This window comes from Lithobates pipiens, unplaced genomic scaffold (assembly GCF_037356315.1).
Source record: "Lithobates pipiens isolate NorthernLeopardFrog02 unplaced genomic scaffold, aLitPip1_a1.2 Scaffold_18, whole genome shotgun sequence".
NCBI classification, from domain to species: Eukaryota; Metazoa; Chordata; class Amphibia; order Anura; family Ranidae; genus Lithobates; species Lithobates pipiens.
The window spans coordinates 578,658,229-578,672,229 of record NW_027507758.1 but is presented as its reverse complement, the minus strand read 5'-3'; the positions used below and the strand labels follow the sequence as shown (position 1 = coordinate 578,672,229).

The 14,001-nt window shown below is 43.5% G+C and overlaps 17 non-coding genes across 17 annotated transcripts; all 17 read left to right on the top strand.

Annotated features, from left to right (window-relative positions):
* The first annotated feature begins 499 nt into the window (after positions 1-499).
* Positions 500-571, top strand: TRNAQ-UUG (transfer RNA glutamine (anticodon UUG)). The gene has a single exon. It is a non-coding gene; the product is annotated as a tRNA-Gln (tRNA).
* A 380-nt stretch (positions 572-951) lies between these two features.
* On the top strand, positions 952-1,023 carry TRNAQ-UUG (transfer RNA glutamine (anticodon UUG)). Its single transcript has one exon. It is a non-coding gene; the product is annotated as a tRNA-Gln (tRNA).
* Positions 1,024-1,925: 902 nt separating this feature from the next.
* On the top strand, positions 1,926-1,997 carry TRNAQ-UUG (transfer RNA glutamine (anticodon UUG)). Its single transcript has one exon. It is a non-coding gene; the product is annotated as a tRNA-Gln (tRNA).
* Positions 1,998-2,377: 380 nt separating this feature from the next.
* Positions 2,378-2,449, top strand: TRNAQ-UUG (transfer RNA glutamine (anticodon UUG)). The gene has a single exon. It is a non-coding gene; the product is annotated as a tRNA-Gln (tRNA).
* Positions 2,450-3,352: 903 nt separating this feature from the next.
* TRNAQ-UUG (transfer RNA glutamine (anticodon UUG)) lies at positions 3,353-3,424 on the top strand. The gene has a single exon. It is a non-coding gene; the product is annotated as a tRNA-Gln (tRNA).
* Positions 3,425-4,326: 902 nt separating this feature from the next.
* Positions 4,327-4,398, top strand: TRNAQ-UUG (transfer RNA glutamine (anticodon UUG)). The gene has a single exon. It is a non-coding gene; the product is annotated as a tRNA-Gln (tRNA).
* A 380-nt stretch (positions 4,399-4,778) lies between these two features.
* Positions 4,779-4,850, top strand: TRNAQ-UUG (transfer RNA glutamine (anticodon UUG)). The gene has a single exon. It is a non-coding gene; the product is annotated as a tRNA-Gln (tRNA).
* Positions 4,851-5,752: 902 nt separating this feature from the next.
* TRNAQ-UUG (transfer RNA glutamine (anticodon UUG)) lies at positions 5,753-5,824 on the top strand. The gene has a single exon. It is a non-coding gene; the product is annotated as a tRNA-Gln (tRNA).
* A 380-nt stretch (positions 5,825-6,204) lies between these two features.
* Positions 6,205-6,276, top strand: TRNAQ-UUG (transfer RNA glutamine (anticodon UUG)). The gene has a single exon. It is a non-coding gene; the product is annotated as a tRNA-Gln (tRNA).
* A 902-nt stretch (positions 6,277-7,178) lies between these two features.
* On the top strand, positions 7,179-7,250 carry TRNAQ-UUG (transfer RNA glutamine (anticodon UUG)). Its single transcript has one exon. It is a non-coding gene; the product is annotated as a tRNA-Gln (tRNA).
* A 380-nt stretch (positions 7,251-7,630) lies between these two features.
* Positions 7,631-7,702, top strand: TRNAQ-UUG (transfer RNA glutamine (anticodon UUG)). The gene has a single exon. It is a non-coding gene; the product is annotated as a tRNA-Gln (tRNA).
* Positions 7,703-8,604: 902 nt separating this feature from the next.
* TRNAQ-UUG (transfer RNA glutamine (anticodon UUG)) lies at positions 8,605-8,676 on the top strand. The gene has a single exon. It is a non-coding gene; the product is annotated as a tRNA-Gln (tRNA).
* Positions 8,677-9,056: 380 nt separating this feature from the next.
* TRNAQ-UUG (transfer RNA glutamine (anticodon UUG)) lies at positions 9,057-9,128 on the top strand. The gene has a single exon. It is a non-coding gene; the product is annotated as a tRNA-Gln (tRNA).
* Positions 9,129-10,030: 902 nt separating this feature from the next.
* TRNAQ-UUG (transfer RNA glutamine (anticodon UUG)) lies at positions 10,031-10,102 on the top strand. The gene has a single exon. It is a non-coding gene; the product is annotated as a tRNA-Gln (tRNA).
* A 380-nt stretch (positions 10,103-10,482) lies between these two features.
* Positions 10,483-10,554, top strand: TRNAQ-UUG (transfer RNA glutamine (anticodon UUG)). The gene has a single exon. It is a non-coding gene; the product is annotated as a tRNA-Gln (tRNA).
* A 1,354-nt stretch (positions 10,555-11,908) lies between these two features.
* On the top strand, positions 11,909-11,980 carry TRNAQ-UUG (transfer RNA glutamine (anticodon UUG)). The gene has a single exon. It is a non-coding gene; the product is annotated as a tRNA-Gln (tRNA).
* A 380-nt stretch (positions 11,981-12,360) lies between these two features.
* TRNAQ-UUG (transfer RNA glutamine (anticodon UUG)) lies at positions 12,361-12,432 on the top strand. The gene has a single exon. It is a non-coding gene; the product is annotated as a tRNA-Gln (tRNA).
* Positions 12,433-14,001: the final 1,569 nt, after the last annotated feature.

Here is a 14,001-nt window from a genome sequence, read left to right as displayed (position 1 = left end):
ATTTCTCCCAGTTTCTTGCATCTTCAAAGTTCTCAACAGGCCTCATCTCTACTCTTCCACAGTGATTGCCAGCATCCCATTTTGGCCCCAAAGGCCTTGATTTCCTGTTCTCCCATTACTCACTCCAGAAACTCCAATTATGCTTGCACCATCTCTAGACCTCCTCCATCATAAACAGTTCCTGAACTCTTGTCCTGCAAAGAATACATCTGCGGGCCAGCAGTTTTGAAAGGCGTAGGCCAGCGAGCCCAGTGTGCTAATCACAGATCATTTGTTCTCTCCTAAAGCCCACCACCAGGCAAACTTGCAGCAGATACATTAGTTTTGCCTTGGAGAGGTCTTTTTGACCTTTTCTCTCCCCCTGGTATGCAACATGTTCTGGAGTTGGTCTCAGGTTAAGTTCTTTTAAGATTCAATTTTAATGGAGTTAAAGGGATAGGGGGCTTAACCTAAGGACATATGTATACAGCAAAATAGAGAGCAGTTGAGCATGCCCAAGGGTTCCATGGTGTAATGGTTAGCACTCTGGACTTTGAATCCAGTGATCCGAGATCAAATCTCGGTGGAACCTTCATCAGAGTCTCATTGCAGATTTCATCTTGGAATTTCAATTTGTTTCTTACGGCCACAAAGGCCAGTGACAGCAGAAGTTGTTGCTAACGTGGCTGGTTGTGAAAATAGTGAGCGTAGCCAGCCACCCAGATGTGCTAATCACAGATCATTTGTTATCTCCTAAAGGCCACTACCAGGCAAACCTGCAGCAGATACATTAGTTTTGACTTGGAGAGGTCTTTTTGACCTTTTCTCTCCCCCTGGTATGCAACATGTTCTGGAGTTGGTCTCAGGTTAAGTTCTTTTAAGATTCAAATGTAATGGAGTTAAAGGGATAGGGGGCTTAACCTACGGACATATGTATCCAGCAAAATAGAGAGCAGTTGAGCATGCCCCAAGGGTTCCATGGTGTAATGGTTAGCACTCTGGACTTTGAATCCAGCGATCCGAGTTCGAATCTCGGTGGGACCTTCTTTAGAGGCTCATTGCAGATTTCATCTTGGAATTTCAATTTGTGTCTTACGGCTACAAAGGCCAATGACAGCAGAAGTTGTTGCTAATGTGGCTAGTTGTGAAAATTGTGAGCGTAGCCAGCTGCCCAGGTCCAGCCAATTGCCAAAGCATACTGATGACACAGAGAGCTGTATTTAAAAAGAATATCTGCAACCCTAAGTACTTTTACCAGGAACAGGAGGAAGAAGCTAAGTTGTCTTTTTTGCTCAGATTTAGCAAAACATGACAATTAGGGAAATTCATCTTCTAGCCATTCCTCTCAACTCCATCTTTGTCAAAGTTTTCTGTTCAAAGACAAGTTTTCAAGTTCAGAGGATATGGATGCTTCACGCCACCTGTGGAATTTAACACTGGTGTATCTATTTCTCCCAGTTTCTTGCATCTTCAAAGTTCTCAACAGGCCTCATCTCTACTCTTCCACAGTGATTGCCAGCATCCCATTTTGGCCCCAAAGGCCTTGATTTCCTGTTCTCCCATTACTCACTCCAGAAACTCCAATTATGCTTGCACCATCTCTAGACCTCCTCCATCATAAACAGTTCCTGAACTCTTGTCCTGCAAAGAATACATCTGCGGGCCAGCAGTTTTGAAAGGCGTAGGCCAGCGAGCCCAGTGTGCTAATCACAGATCATTTGTTCTCTCCTAAAGCCCACCACCAGGCAAACTTGCAGCAGATACATTAGTTTTGCCTTGGAGAGGTCTTTTTGACCTTTTCTCTCCCCCTGGTATGCAACATGTTCTGGAGTTGGTCTCAGGTTAAGTTCTTTTAAGATTCAATTTTAATGGAGTTAAAGGGATAGGGGGCTTAACCTACGGACATATGTATACAGCAAAATAGAGAGCAGTTGAGCATGCCCAAGGGTTCCATGGTGTAATGGTTAGCACTCTGGACTTTGAATCCAGTGATCCGAGATCAAATCTCGGTGGAACCTTCATCAGAGTCTCATTGCAGATTTCATCTTGGAATTTCAATTTGTTTCTTACGGCCACAAAGGCCAGTGACAGCAGAAGTTGTTGCTAACGTGGCTGGTTGTGAAAATAGTGAGCGTAGCCAGCCACCCAGATGTGCTAATCACAGATCATTTGTTATCTCCTAAAGGCCACTACCAGGCAAACCTGCAGCAGATACATTAGTTTTGACTTGGAGAGGTCTTTTTGACCTTTTCTCTCCCCCTGGTATGCAACATGTTCTGGAGTTGGTCTCAGGTTAAGTTCTTTTAAGATTCAAATGTAATGGAGTTAAAGGGATAGGGGGCTTAACCTACGGACATATGTATCCAGCAAAATAGAGAGCAGTTGAGCATGCCCCAAGGGTTCCTTGGTGTAATGGTTAGCACTCTGGACTTTGAATCCAGCGATCCGAGTTCGAATCTCGGTGGGACCTTCTTTAGAGGCTCATTGCAGATTTCATCTTGGAATTTCTATTTGTGTCTTACGGCTACAAAGGCCAATGACAGCAGAAGTTGTTGCTAATGTGGCTAGTTGTGAAAATTGTGAGCGTAGCCAGCTGCCCAGGTCCAGCCAATTGCCAAAGCATACTGATGACACAGAGAGCTGTATTTAAAAAGAATATCTGCAACCCTAAGTACTTTTACCAGGAACAGGAGGAAGAAGCTAAGTTGTCTTTTTTGCTCAGATTTAGCAAAACATGACAATTAGGGAAATTCATCTTCTAGCCATTCCTCTCAACTCCATCTTTGTCAAAGTTTTCTGTCCAAAGACAAGTTTTCAAGTTCAGAGGATATGGATGCTTCACGCCACCTGTGGAATTTAACACTGGTGTATCTATTTCTCCCAGTTTCTTGCATCTTCAAAGTTCTCAACAGGCCTCATCTCTACTCTTCCACAGTGATTGCCAGCATCCCATTTTGGCCCCAAAGGCCTTGATTTCCTGTTCTCCCATTACTCACTCCAGAAACTCCAATTATGCTTGCACCATCTCTAGACCTCCTCCATCATAAACAGTTTCTGAACTCTTGTCCTGCAAAGAATACATCTGCGGGCCAGCAGTTTTGAAAGGCGTAGGCCAGCGAGCCCAGTGTGCTAATCACAGATCATTTGTTCTCTCCTAAAGCCCACCACCAGGCAAACTTGCAGCAGATACATTAGTTTTGCCTTGGAGAGGTCTTTTTGACCTTTTCTCTCCCCCTGGTATGCAACATGTTCTGGAGTTGGTCTCAGGTTAAGTTCTTTTAAGATTCAATTTTAATGGAGTTAAAGGGATAGGGGGCTTAACCTACGGACATATGTATCCAGCAAAATAGAGATCAGTTGAGCATGCCCCAAGGGTTCCTTGGTGTAATGGTTAGCACTCTGGACTTTGAATCCAGCGATCCGAGTTCGAATCTCGGTGGGACCTTCTTTAGAGGCTCATTGCAGATTTCATCTTGGAATTTCAATTTGTGTCTTACGGCTACAAAGGCCAATGACAGCAGAAGTTGTTGCTAATGTGGCTAGTTGTGAAAATTGTGAGCGTAGCCAGCTGCCCAGGTCCAGCAAATTGCCAAAGCATACTGATGACACAGAGAGCTGTATTTAAAAAGAATATCTGCAACCCTAAGTACTTTTACCAGGAACAGGAGGAAGAAGCTAAGTTGTCTTTTTTGCTCAGATTTAGCAAAACATGACAATTAGGGAAATTCATCTTCTAGCCATTCCTCTCAACTCCATCTTTGTCAAAGTTTTCTGTCCAAAGACAAGTTTTCAAGTTCAGAGGATATGGATGCTTCACGCCACCTGTGGAATTTAACACTGGTGTATCTATTTCTCCCAGTTTCTTGCATCTTCAAAGTTCTCAACAGGCCTCATCTCTACTCTTCCACAGTGATTGCCAGCATCCCATTTTGGCCCCAAAGGCCTTGATTTCCTGTTCTCCCATTACTCACTCCAGAAACTCCAATTATGCTTGCACCATCTCTAGACCTCCTCCATCATAAACAGTTCCTGAACTCTTGTCCTGCAAAGAATACATCTGCGGGCCAGCAGTTTTGAAAGGCGTAGGCCAGCGAGCCCAGTGTGCTAATCACAGATCATTTGTTCTCTCCTAAAGCCCACCACCAGGCAAACTTGCAGCAGATACATTAGTTTTGCCTTGGAGAGGTCTTTTTGACCTTTTCTCTCCCCCTGGTATGCAACATGTTCTGGAGTTGGTCTCAGGTTAAGTTCTTTTAAGATTCAATTTTAATGGAGTTAAAGGGATAGGGGGCTTAACCTACGGACATATGTATACAGCAAAATAGAGAGCAGTTGAGCATGCCCAAGGGTTCCATGGTGTAATGGTTAGCACTCTGGACTTTGAATCCAGTGATCCGAGATCAAATCTCGGTGGAACCTTCATCAGAGTCTCATTGCAGATTTCATCTTGGAATTTCAATTTGTTTCTTACGGCCACAAAGGCCAGTGACAGCAGAAGTTGTTGCTAACGTGGCTGGTTGTGAAAATAGTGAGCGTAGCCAGCCACCCAGATGTGCTAATCACAGATCATTTGTTATCTCCTAAAGGCCACTACCAGGCAAACCTGCAGCAGATACATTAGTTTTGACTTGGAGAGGTCTTTTTGACCTTTTCTCTCCCCCTGGTATGCAACATGTTCTGGAGTTGGTCTCAGGTTAAGTTCTTTTAAGATTCAAATGTAATGGAGTTAAAGGGATAGGGGGTTTAACCTACGGACATATGTATCCAGCAAAATAGAGAGCAGTTGAGCATGCCCCAAGGGTTCCATGGTGTAATGGTTAGCACTCTGGACTTTGAATCCAGCGATCCGAGTTCGAATCTCGGTGGGACCTTCTTTAGAGGCTCATTGCAGATTTCATCTTGGAATTTCAATTTGTGTCTTACGGCTACAAAGGCCAATGACAGCAGAAGTTGTTGCTAATGTGGCTAGTTGTGAAAATTGTGAGCGTAGCCAGCTGCCCAGGTCCAGCCAATTGCCAAAGCATACTGATGACACAGAGAGCTGTATTTAAAAAGAATATCTGCAACCCTAAGTACTTTTACCAGGAACAGGAGGAAGAAGCTAAGTTGTCTTTTTTGCTCAGATTTAGCAAAACATGACAATTAGGGAAATTCATCTTCTAGCCATTCCTCTCAACTCCATCTTTGTCAAAGTTTTCTGTCCAAAGACAAGTTTTCAAGTTCAGAGGATATGGATGCTTCACGCCACCTGTGGAATTTAACACTGGTGTATCTATTTCTCCCAGTTTCTTGCATCTTCAAAGTTCTCAACAGGCCTCATCTCTACTCTTCCACAGTGATTGCCAGCATCCCATTTTGGCCCCAAAGGCCTTGATTTCCTGTTCTCCCATTACTCACTCCAGAAACTCCAATTATGCTTGCACCATCTCTAGACCTCCTCCATCATAAACAGTTTCTGAACTCTTGTCCTGCAAAGAATACATCTGCGGGCCAGCAGTTTTGAAAGGCGTAGGCCAGCGAGCCCAGTGTGCTAATCACAGATCATTTGTTCTCTCCTAAAGCCCACCACCAGGCAAACTTGCAGCAGATACATTAGTTTTGCCTTGGAGAGGTCTTTTTGACCTTTTCTCTCCCCCTGGTATGCAACATGTTCTGGAGTTGGTCTCAGGTTAAGTTCTTTTAAGATTCAATTTTAATGGAGTTAAAGGGATAGGGGGCTTAACCTAAGGACATATGTATACAGCAAAATAGAGAGCAGTTGAGCATGCCCAAGGGTTCCATGGTGTAATGGTTAGCACTCTGGACTTTGAATCCAGTGATCCGAGATCAAATCTCGGTGGAACCTTCATCAGAGTCTCATTGCAGATTTCATCTTGGAATTTCAATTTGTTTCTTACGGCCACAAAGGCCAGTGACAGCAGAAGTTGTTGCTAACGTGGCTGGTTGTGAAAATAGTGAGCGTAGCCAGCCACCCAGATGTGCTAATCACAGATCATTTGTTATCTCCTAAAGGCCACTACCAGGCAAACCTGCAGCAGATACATTAGTTTTGACTTGGAGAGGTCTTTTTGACCTTTTCTCTCCCCCTGGTATGCAACATGTTCTGGAGTTGGTCTCAGGTTAAGTTCTTTTAAGATTCAAATGTAATGGAGTTAAAGGGATAGGGGGCTTAACCTACGGACATATGTATCCAGCAAAATAGAGAGCAGTTGAGCATGCCCCAAGGGTTCCATGGTGTAATAGTTAGCACTCTGGACTTTGAATCCAGCGATCCGAGTTCGAATCTCGGTGGGACCTTCTTTAGAGGCTCATTGCAGATTTCATCTTGGAATTTCAATTTGTGTCTTACGGCTACAAAGGCCAATGACAGCAGAAGTTGTTGCTAATGTGGCTAGTTGTGAAAATTGTGAGCGTAGCCAGCTGCCCAGGTCCAGCCAATTGCCAAAGCATACTGATGACACAGAGAGCTGTATTTAAAAAGAATATCTGCAACCCTAAGTACTTTTACCAGGAACAGGAGGAAGAAGCTAAGTTGTCTTTTTTGCTCAGATTTAGCAAAACATGACAATTAGGGAAATTCATCTTCTAGCCATTCCTCTCAACTCCATCTTTGTCAAAGTTTTCTGTCCAAAGACAAGTTTTCAAGTTCAGAGGATATGGATGCTTCACGCCACCTGTGGAATTTAACACTGGTGTATCTATTTCTCCCAGTTTCTTGCATCTTCAAAGTTCTCAACAGGCCTCATCTCTACTCTTCCACAGTGATTGCCAGCATCCCATTTTGGCCCCAAAGGCCTTGATTTCCTGTTCTCCCATTACTCACTCCAGAAACTCCAATTATGCTTGCACCATCTCTAGACCTCCTCCATCATAAACAGTTTCTGAACTCTTGTCCTGCAAAGAATACATCTGCGGGCCAGCAGTTTTGAAAGGCGTAGGCCAGCGAGCCCAGTGTGCTAATCACAGATCATTTGTTCTCTCCTAAAGCCCACCACCAGGCAAACTTGCAGCAGATACATTAGTTTTGCCTTGGAGAGGTCTTTTTGACCTTTTCTCTCCCCCTGGTATGCAACATGTTCTGGAGTTGGTCTCAGGTTAAGTTCTTTTAAGATTCAATTTTAATGGAGTTAAAGGGATAGGGGGCTTAACCTAAGGACATATGTATACAGCAAAATAGAGAGCAGTTGAGCATGCCCAAGGGTTCCATGGTGTAATGGTTAGCACTCTGGACTTTGAATCCAGTGATCCGAGATCAAATCTCGGTGGAACCTTCATCAGAGTCTCATTGCAGATTTCATCTTGGAATTTCAATTTGTTTCTTACGGCCACAAAGGCCAGTGACAGCAGAAGTTGTTGCTAACGTGGCTGGTTGTGAAAATAGTGAGCGTAGCCAGCCACCCAGATGTGCTAATCACAGATCATTTGTTATCTCCTAAAGGCCACTACCAGGCAAACCTGCAGCAGATACATTAGTTTTGACTTGGAGAGGTCTTTTTGACCTTTTCTCTCCCCCTGGTATGCAACATGTTCTGGAGTTGGTCTCAGGTTAAGTTCTTTTAAGATTCAAATGTAATGGAGTTAAAGGGATAGGGGGCTTAACCTACGGACATATGTATCCAGCAAAATAGAGAGCAGTTGAGCATGCCCCAAGGGTTCCATGGTGTAATGGTTAGCACTCTGGACTTTGAATCCAGCGATCCGAGTTCGAATCTCGGTGGGACCTTCTTTAGAGGCTCATTGCAGATTTCATCTTGGAATTTCAATTTGTGTCTTACGGCTACAAAGGCCAATGACAGCAGAAGTTGTTGCTAATGTGGCTAGTTGTGAAAATTGTGAGCGTAGCCAGCTGCCCAGGTCCAGCCAATTGCCAAAGCATACTGATGACACAGAGAGCTGTATTTAAAAAGAATATCTGCAACCCTAAGTACTTTTACCAGGAACAGGAGGAAGAAGCTAAGTTGTCTTTTTTGCTCAGATTTAGCAAAACATGACAATTAGGGAAATTCATCTTCTAGCCATTCCTCTCAACTCCATCTTTGTCAAAGTTTTCTGTTCAAAGACAAGTTTTCAAGTTCAGAGGATATGGATGCTTCACGCCACCTGTGGAATTTAACACTGGTGTATCTATTTCTCCCAGTTTCTTGCATCTTCAAAGTTCTCAACAGGCCTCATCTCTACTCTTCCACAGTGATTGCCAGCATCCCATTTTGGCCCCAAAGGCCTTGATTTCCTGTTCTCCCATTACTCACTCCAGAAACTCCAATTATGCTTGCACCATCTCTAGACCTCCTCCATCATAAACAGTTTCTGAACTCTTGTCCTGCAAAGAATACATCTGCGGGCCAGCAGTTTTGAAAGGCGTAGGCCAGCGAGCCCAGTGTGCTAATCACAGATCATTTGTTCTCTCCTAAAGCCCACCACCAGGCAAACTTGCAGCAGATACATTAGTTTTGCCTTGGAGAGGTCTTTTTGACCTTTTCTCTCCCCCTGGTATGCAACATGTTCTGGAGTTGGTCTCAGGTTAAGTTCTTTTAAGATTCAATTTTAATGGAGTTAAAGGGATAGGGGGCTTAACCTAAGGACATATGTATACAGCAAAATAGAGAGCAGTTGAGCATGCCCAAGGGTTCCATGGTGTAATGGTTAGCACTCTGGACTTTGAATCCAGTGATCCGAGATCAAATCTCGGTGGAACCTTCATCAGAGTCTCATTGCAGATTTCATCTTGGAATTTCAATTTGTTTCTTACGGCCACAAAGGCCAGTGACAGCAGAAGTTGTTGCTAACGTGGCTGGTTGTGAAAATAGTGAGCGTAGCCAGCCACCCAGATGTGCTAATCACAGATCATTTGTTATCTCCTAAAGGCCACTACCAGGCAAACCTGCAGCAGATACATTAGTTTTGACTTGGAGAGGTCTTTTTGACCTTTTCTCTCCCCCTGGTATGCAACATGTTCTGGAGTTGGTCTCAGGTTAAGTTCTTTTAAGATTCAAATGTAATGGAGTTAAAGGGATAGGGGGCTTAACCTACGGACATATGTATCCAGCAAAATAGAGAGCAGTTGAGCATGCCCCAAGGGTTCCATGGTGTAATGGTTAGCACTCTGGACTTTGAATCCAGCGATCCGAGTTCGAATCTCGGTGGGACCTTCTTTAGAGGCTCATTGCAGATTTCATCTTGGAATTTCAATTTGTGTCTTACGGCTACAAAGGCCAATGACAGCAGAAGTTGTTGCTAATGTGGCTAGTTGTGAAAATTGTGAGCGTAGCCAGCTGCCCAGGTCCAGCCAATTGCCAAAGCATACTGATGACACAGAGAGCTGTATTTAAAAAGAATATCTGCAACCCTAAGTACTTTTACCAGGAACAGGAGGAAGAAGCTAAGTTGTCTTTTTTGCTCAGATTTAGCAAAACATGACAATTAGGGAAATTCATCTTCTAGCCATTCCTCTCAACTCCATCTTTGTCAAAGTTTTCTGTTCAAAGACAAGTTTTCAAGTTCAGAGGATATGGATGCTTCACGCCACCTGTGGAATTTAACACTGGTGTATCTATTTCTCCCAGTTTCTTGCATCTTCAAAGTTCTCAACAGGCCTCATCTCTACTCTTCCACAGTGATTGCCAGCATCCCATTTTGGCCCCAAAGGCCTTGATTTCCTGTTCTCCCATTACTCACTCCAGAAACTCCAATTATGCTTGCACCATCTCTAGACCTCCTCCATCATAAACAGTTTCTGAACTCTTGTCCTGCAAAGAATACATCTGCGGGCCAGCAGTTTTGAAAGGCGTAGGCCAGCGAGCCCAGTGTGCTAATCACAGATCATTTGTTCTCTCCTAAAGCCCACCACCAGGCAAACTTGCAGCAGATACATTAGTTTTGCCTTGGAGAGGTCTTTTTGACCTTTTCTCTCCCCCTGGTATGCAACATGTTCTGGAGTTGGTCTCAGGTTAAGTTCTTTTAAGATTCAATTTTAATGGAGTTAAAGGGATAGGGGGCTTAACCTAAGGACATATGTATACAGCAAAATAGAGAGCAGTTGAGCATGCCCAAGGGTTCCATGGTGTAATGGTTAGCACTCTGGACTTTGAATCCAGTGATCCGAGATCAAATCTCGGTGGAACCTTCATCAGAGTCTCATTGCAGATTTCATCTTGGAATTTCAATTTGTTTCTTACGGCCACAAAGGTCAGTGACAGCAGAAGTTGTTGCTAACGTGGCTGGTTGTGAAAATAGTGAGCGTAGCCAGCCACCCAGATGTGCTAATCACAGATCATTTGTTATCTCCTAAAGGCCACTACCAGGCAAACCTGCAGCAGATACATTAGTTTTGACTTGGAGAGGTCTTTTTGACCTTTTCTCTCCCCCTGGTATGCAACATGTTCTGGAGTTGGTCTCAGGTTAAGTTCTTTTAAGATTCAAATGTAATGGAGTTAAAGGGATAGGGGGCTTAACCTACGGACATATGTATCCAGCAAAATAGAGAGCAGTTGAGCATGCCCCAAGGGTTCCATGGTGTAATGGTTAGCACTCTGGACTTTGAATCCAGCGATCCGAGTTCGAATCTCGGTGGGACCTTCTTTAGAGGCTCATTGCAGATTTCATCTTGGAATTTCAATTTGTGTCTTACGGCTACAAAGGCCAATGACAGCAGAAGTTGTTGCTAATGTGGCTAGTTGTGAAAATTGTGAGCGTAGCCAGCTGCCCAGGTCCAGCCAATTGCCAAAGCATACTGATGACACAGAGAGCTGTATTTAAAAAGAATATCTGCAACCCTAAGTACTTTTACCAGGAACAGGAGGAAGAAGCTAAGTTGTCTTTTTTGCTCAGATTTAGCAAAACATGACAATTAGGGAAATTCATCTTCTAGCCATTCCTCTCAACTCCATCTTTGTCAAAGTTTTCTGTCCAAAGACAAGTTTTCAAGTTCAGAGGATATGGATGCTTCACGCCACCTGTGGAATTTAACACTGGTGTATCTATTTCTCCCAGTTTCTTGCATCTTCAAAGTTCTCAACAGGCCTCATCTCTACTCTTCCACAGTGATTGCCAGCATCCCATTTTGGCCCCAAAGGCCTTGATTTCCTGTTCTCCCATTACTCACTCCAGAAACTCCAATTATGCTTGCACCATCTCTGGACCTCCTCCATCATAAACAGTTCCTGAACACTTGTCCTGCAAAGAATACATCTGCGGGCCAGCAGTTTTGAAAGGCGTAGGCCAGCGAGCCCAGTGTGCTAATCACAGATCATTTGTTCTCTCCTAAAGCCCACCACCAGGCAAACTTGCAGCAGATACATTAGTTTTGCCTTGGAGAGGTCTTTTTGACCTTTTCTCTCCCCCTGGTATGCAACATGTTCTGGAGTTGGTCTCAGGTTAAGTTCTTTTAAGATTCAATTTTAATGGAGTTAAAGGGATAGGGGGGCTTAACCTACGGACATATGTATACAGCAAAATAGAGAGCAGTTGAGCATGCCCAAGGGTTCCATGGTGTAATGGTTAGCACTCTGGACTTTGAATACAGTGATCCGAGATCAAATCTCGGTGGAACCTTCATCAGAGTCTCATTGCAGATTTCATCTTGGAATTTCAATTTGTTTCTTACGGCCACAAAGGCCAGTGACAGCAGAAGTTGTTGCTAACGTGGCTGGTTGTGAAAATAGTGAGCGTAGCCAGCCACCCAGATGTGCTAATCACAGATCATTTGTTATCTCCTAAAGGCCACTACCAGGCAAACCTGCAGCAGATACATTAGTTTTGACTTGGAGAGGTCTTTTTGACCTTTTCTCTCCCCCTGGTATGCAACATGTTCTGGAGTTGGTCTCAGGTTAAGTTCTTTTAAGATTCAATTTTAATGGAGTTAAAGGGATAGGGGGCTTAACCTACGGACATATGTATACAGCAAAATAGAGAGCAGTTGAGCATGCCCAAGGGTTCCATGGTGTAATGGTTAGCACTCTGGACTTTGAATCCAGCGATCTGAGTTCGAATCTCGGTGGGACCTTCCTTAGAGGCTCATTGCAGATTTCATCTTGGAATTTCAATTTGTGTCTTACGGCCACAAAGGCCAGTGACAGCAGAAGTTGTTGCTAACGTGGCTGGTTGTGAAAATAGTGAGCGTAGCCAGCCACCCAGATGTGCTAATCACAGATCATTTGTTATCTCCTAAAGGCCACTACCAGGCAAACCTGCAGCAGATACATTAGTTTTGCCTTGGAGAGGTCTTTTTGACCTTTTCTCTCCCCCTGGTATGCAACATGTTCTGGAGTTGGTCTCAGGTTAAGTTCTTTTAAGATTCAAATGTAATGGAGTTAAAGGGATAGGGGGCTTAACCTACGGACATATGTATCCAGCAAAATAGAGAGCAGTTGAGCATGCCCCAAGGGTTCCATGGTGTAATGGTTAGCACTCTGGACTTTGAATCCAGCGATCCGAGTTCGAATCTCGGTGGGACCTTCTTTAGAGGCTCATTGCAGATTTCATCTTGGAATTTCAATTTGTGTCTTACGGCTACAAAGGCCAATGACAGCAGAAGTTGTTGCTAATGTGGCTAGTTGTGAAAATTGTGAGCGTAGCCAGCTGCCCAGGTCCAGCCAATTGCCAAAGCATACTGATGACACAGAGAGCTGTATTTAAAAAGAATATCTGCAACCCTAAGTACTTTTACCAGGAACAGGAGGAAGAAGCTAAGTTGTCTTTTTTGCTCAGATTTAGCAAAACATGACAATTAGGGAAATTCATCTTCTAGCCATTCCTCTCAACTCCATCTTTGTCAAAGTTTTCTGTCCAAAGACAAGTTTTCAAGTTCAGAGGATATGGATGCTTCACGCCACCTGTGGAATTTAACACTGGTGTATCTATTTCTCCCAGTTTCTTGCATCTTCAAAGTTCTCAACAGGCCTCATCTCTACTCTTCCACAGTGATTGCCAGCATCCCATTTTGGCCCCAAAGGCCTTGATTTCCTGTTCTCCCATTACTCACTCCAGAAACTCCAATTATGCTTGCACCATCTCTAGACCTCCTCCATCATAAACAGTTCCTGAACTCTTGTCCTGCAAAGAATACATCTGTGGGCCAGCAGTTTTAACCACTTAAGCCCCAGACCAATTGTCAGCCTAAGGATTAGAGTTCTTTTTACAATTTCGCTCTGCACTGCTTTAACAGTAATTGGTAATTGCGTGGTCATACAATGTTGTACCCAAATTAAATTTGCGTCCTTTTCTTCCTACAAATAGAGCTTTCTTTTGAAGGTATTTGATTTTCTACATTTTGTTATTAGAAAAATCGAATAAACTAAATTTTAGTCATACATTGAGGGCAAAATGTATTCAGCCACATGTCTTTAGTTTAAAAAAATGTCAATAAGCATATATTTATTGGTTTGTTCAAAAGTTATAGTGTCTACAAACTAGAGTACATTTTCTGGAATTTACACAGCTTTTAATTTATGACTGACTATCTCCCCTGTTATAACCTCCTGTTTTCAACTCCTGGTTTAAACTCACCACTTAGACCAGCTCCACTTGGACAGAGTTCCAACAGACTCAAAGATGAGCAGGCTCACAATGAGTTTGACAAAAGGTTATATAGGCCTCAAGCACCTGTGACCAATTAACCACTCCCCTTAATTAGTAGGCTGAAGGAAGCAAGGAAAAAAATGTTTAAAAGGTGTCAGAAAAAAGGTGTTAAAAAGCTACAGGAAAAACCTAAAAATGCAAACCAGCATTCACCAGCAGTCAAAAGCAATACGTGTTCACTTTCCATTTAAAGTTCCCCACTGTTTAGCTTCCAACCAGCTGTTTGGAAAAGAGCAGCAGTTTCTCTCCATTAAATTTGAATCTTAATAGAACTTCAGAACATGTTGCATACCAGGGGGAGAGAAAGGGTCAAAAAGACCTCTCCAAGTCAAAGCTAATGTATCTGCTGCAGGTTTGCCTGATAGTGGCCTTTAGGAGAGAACGAATGATCTGTGATTAGCACACCTGGGCATCTGGCTACCTTCACTATTTTCACAACCAGCCACG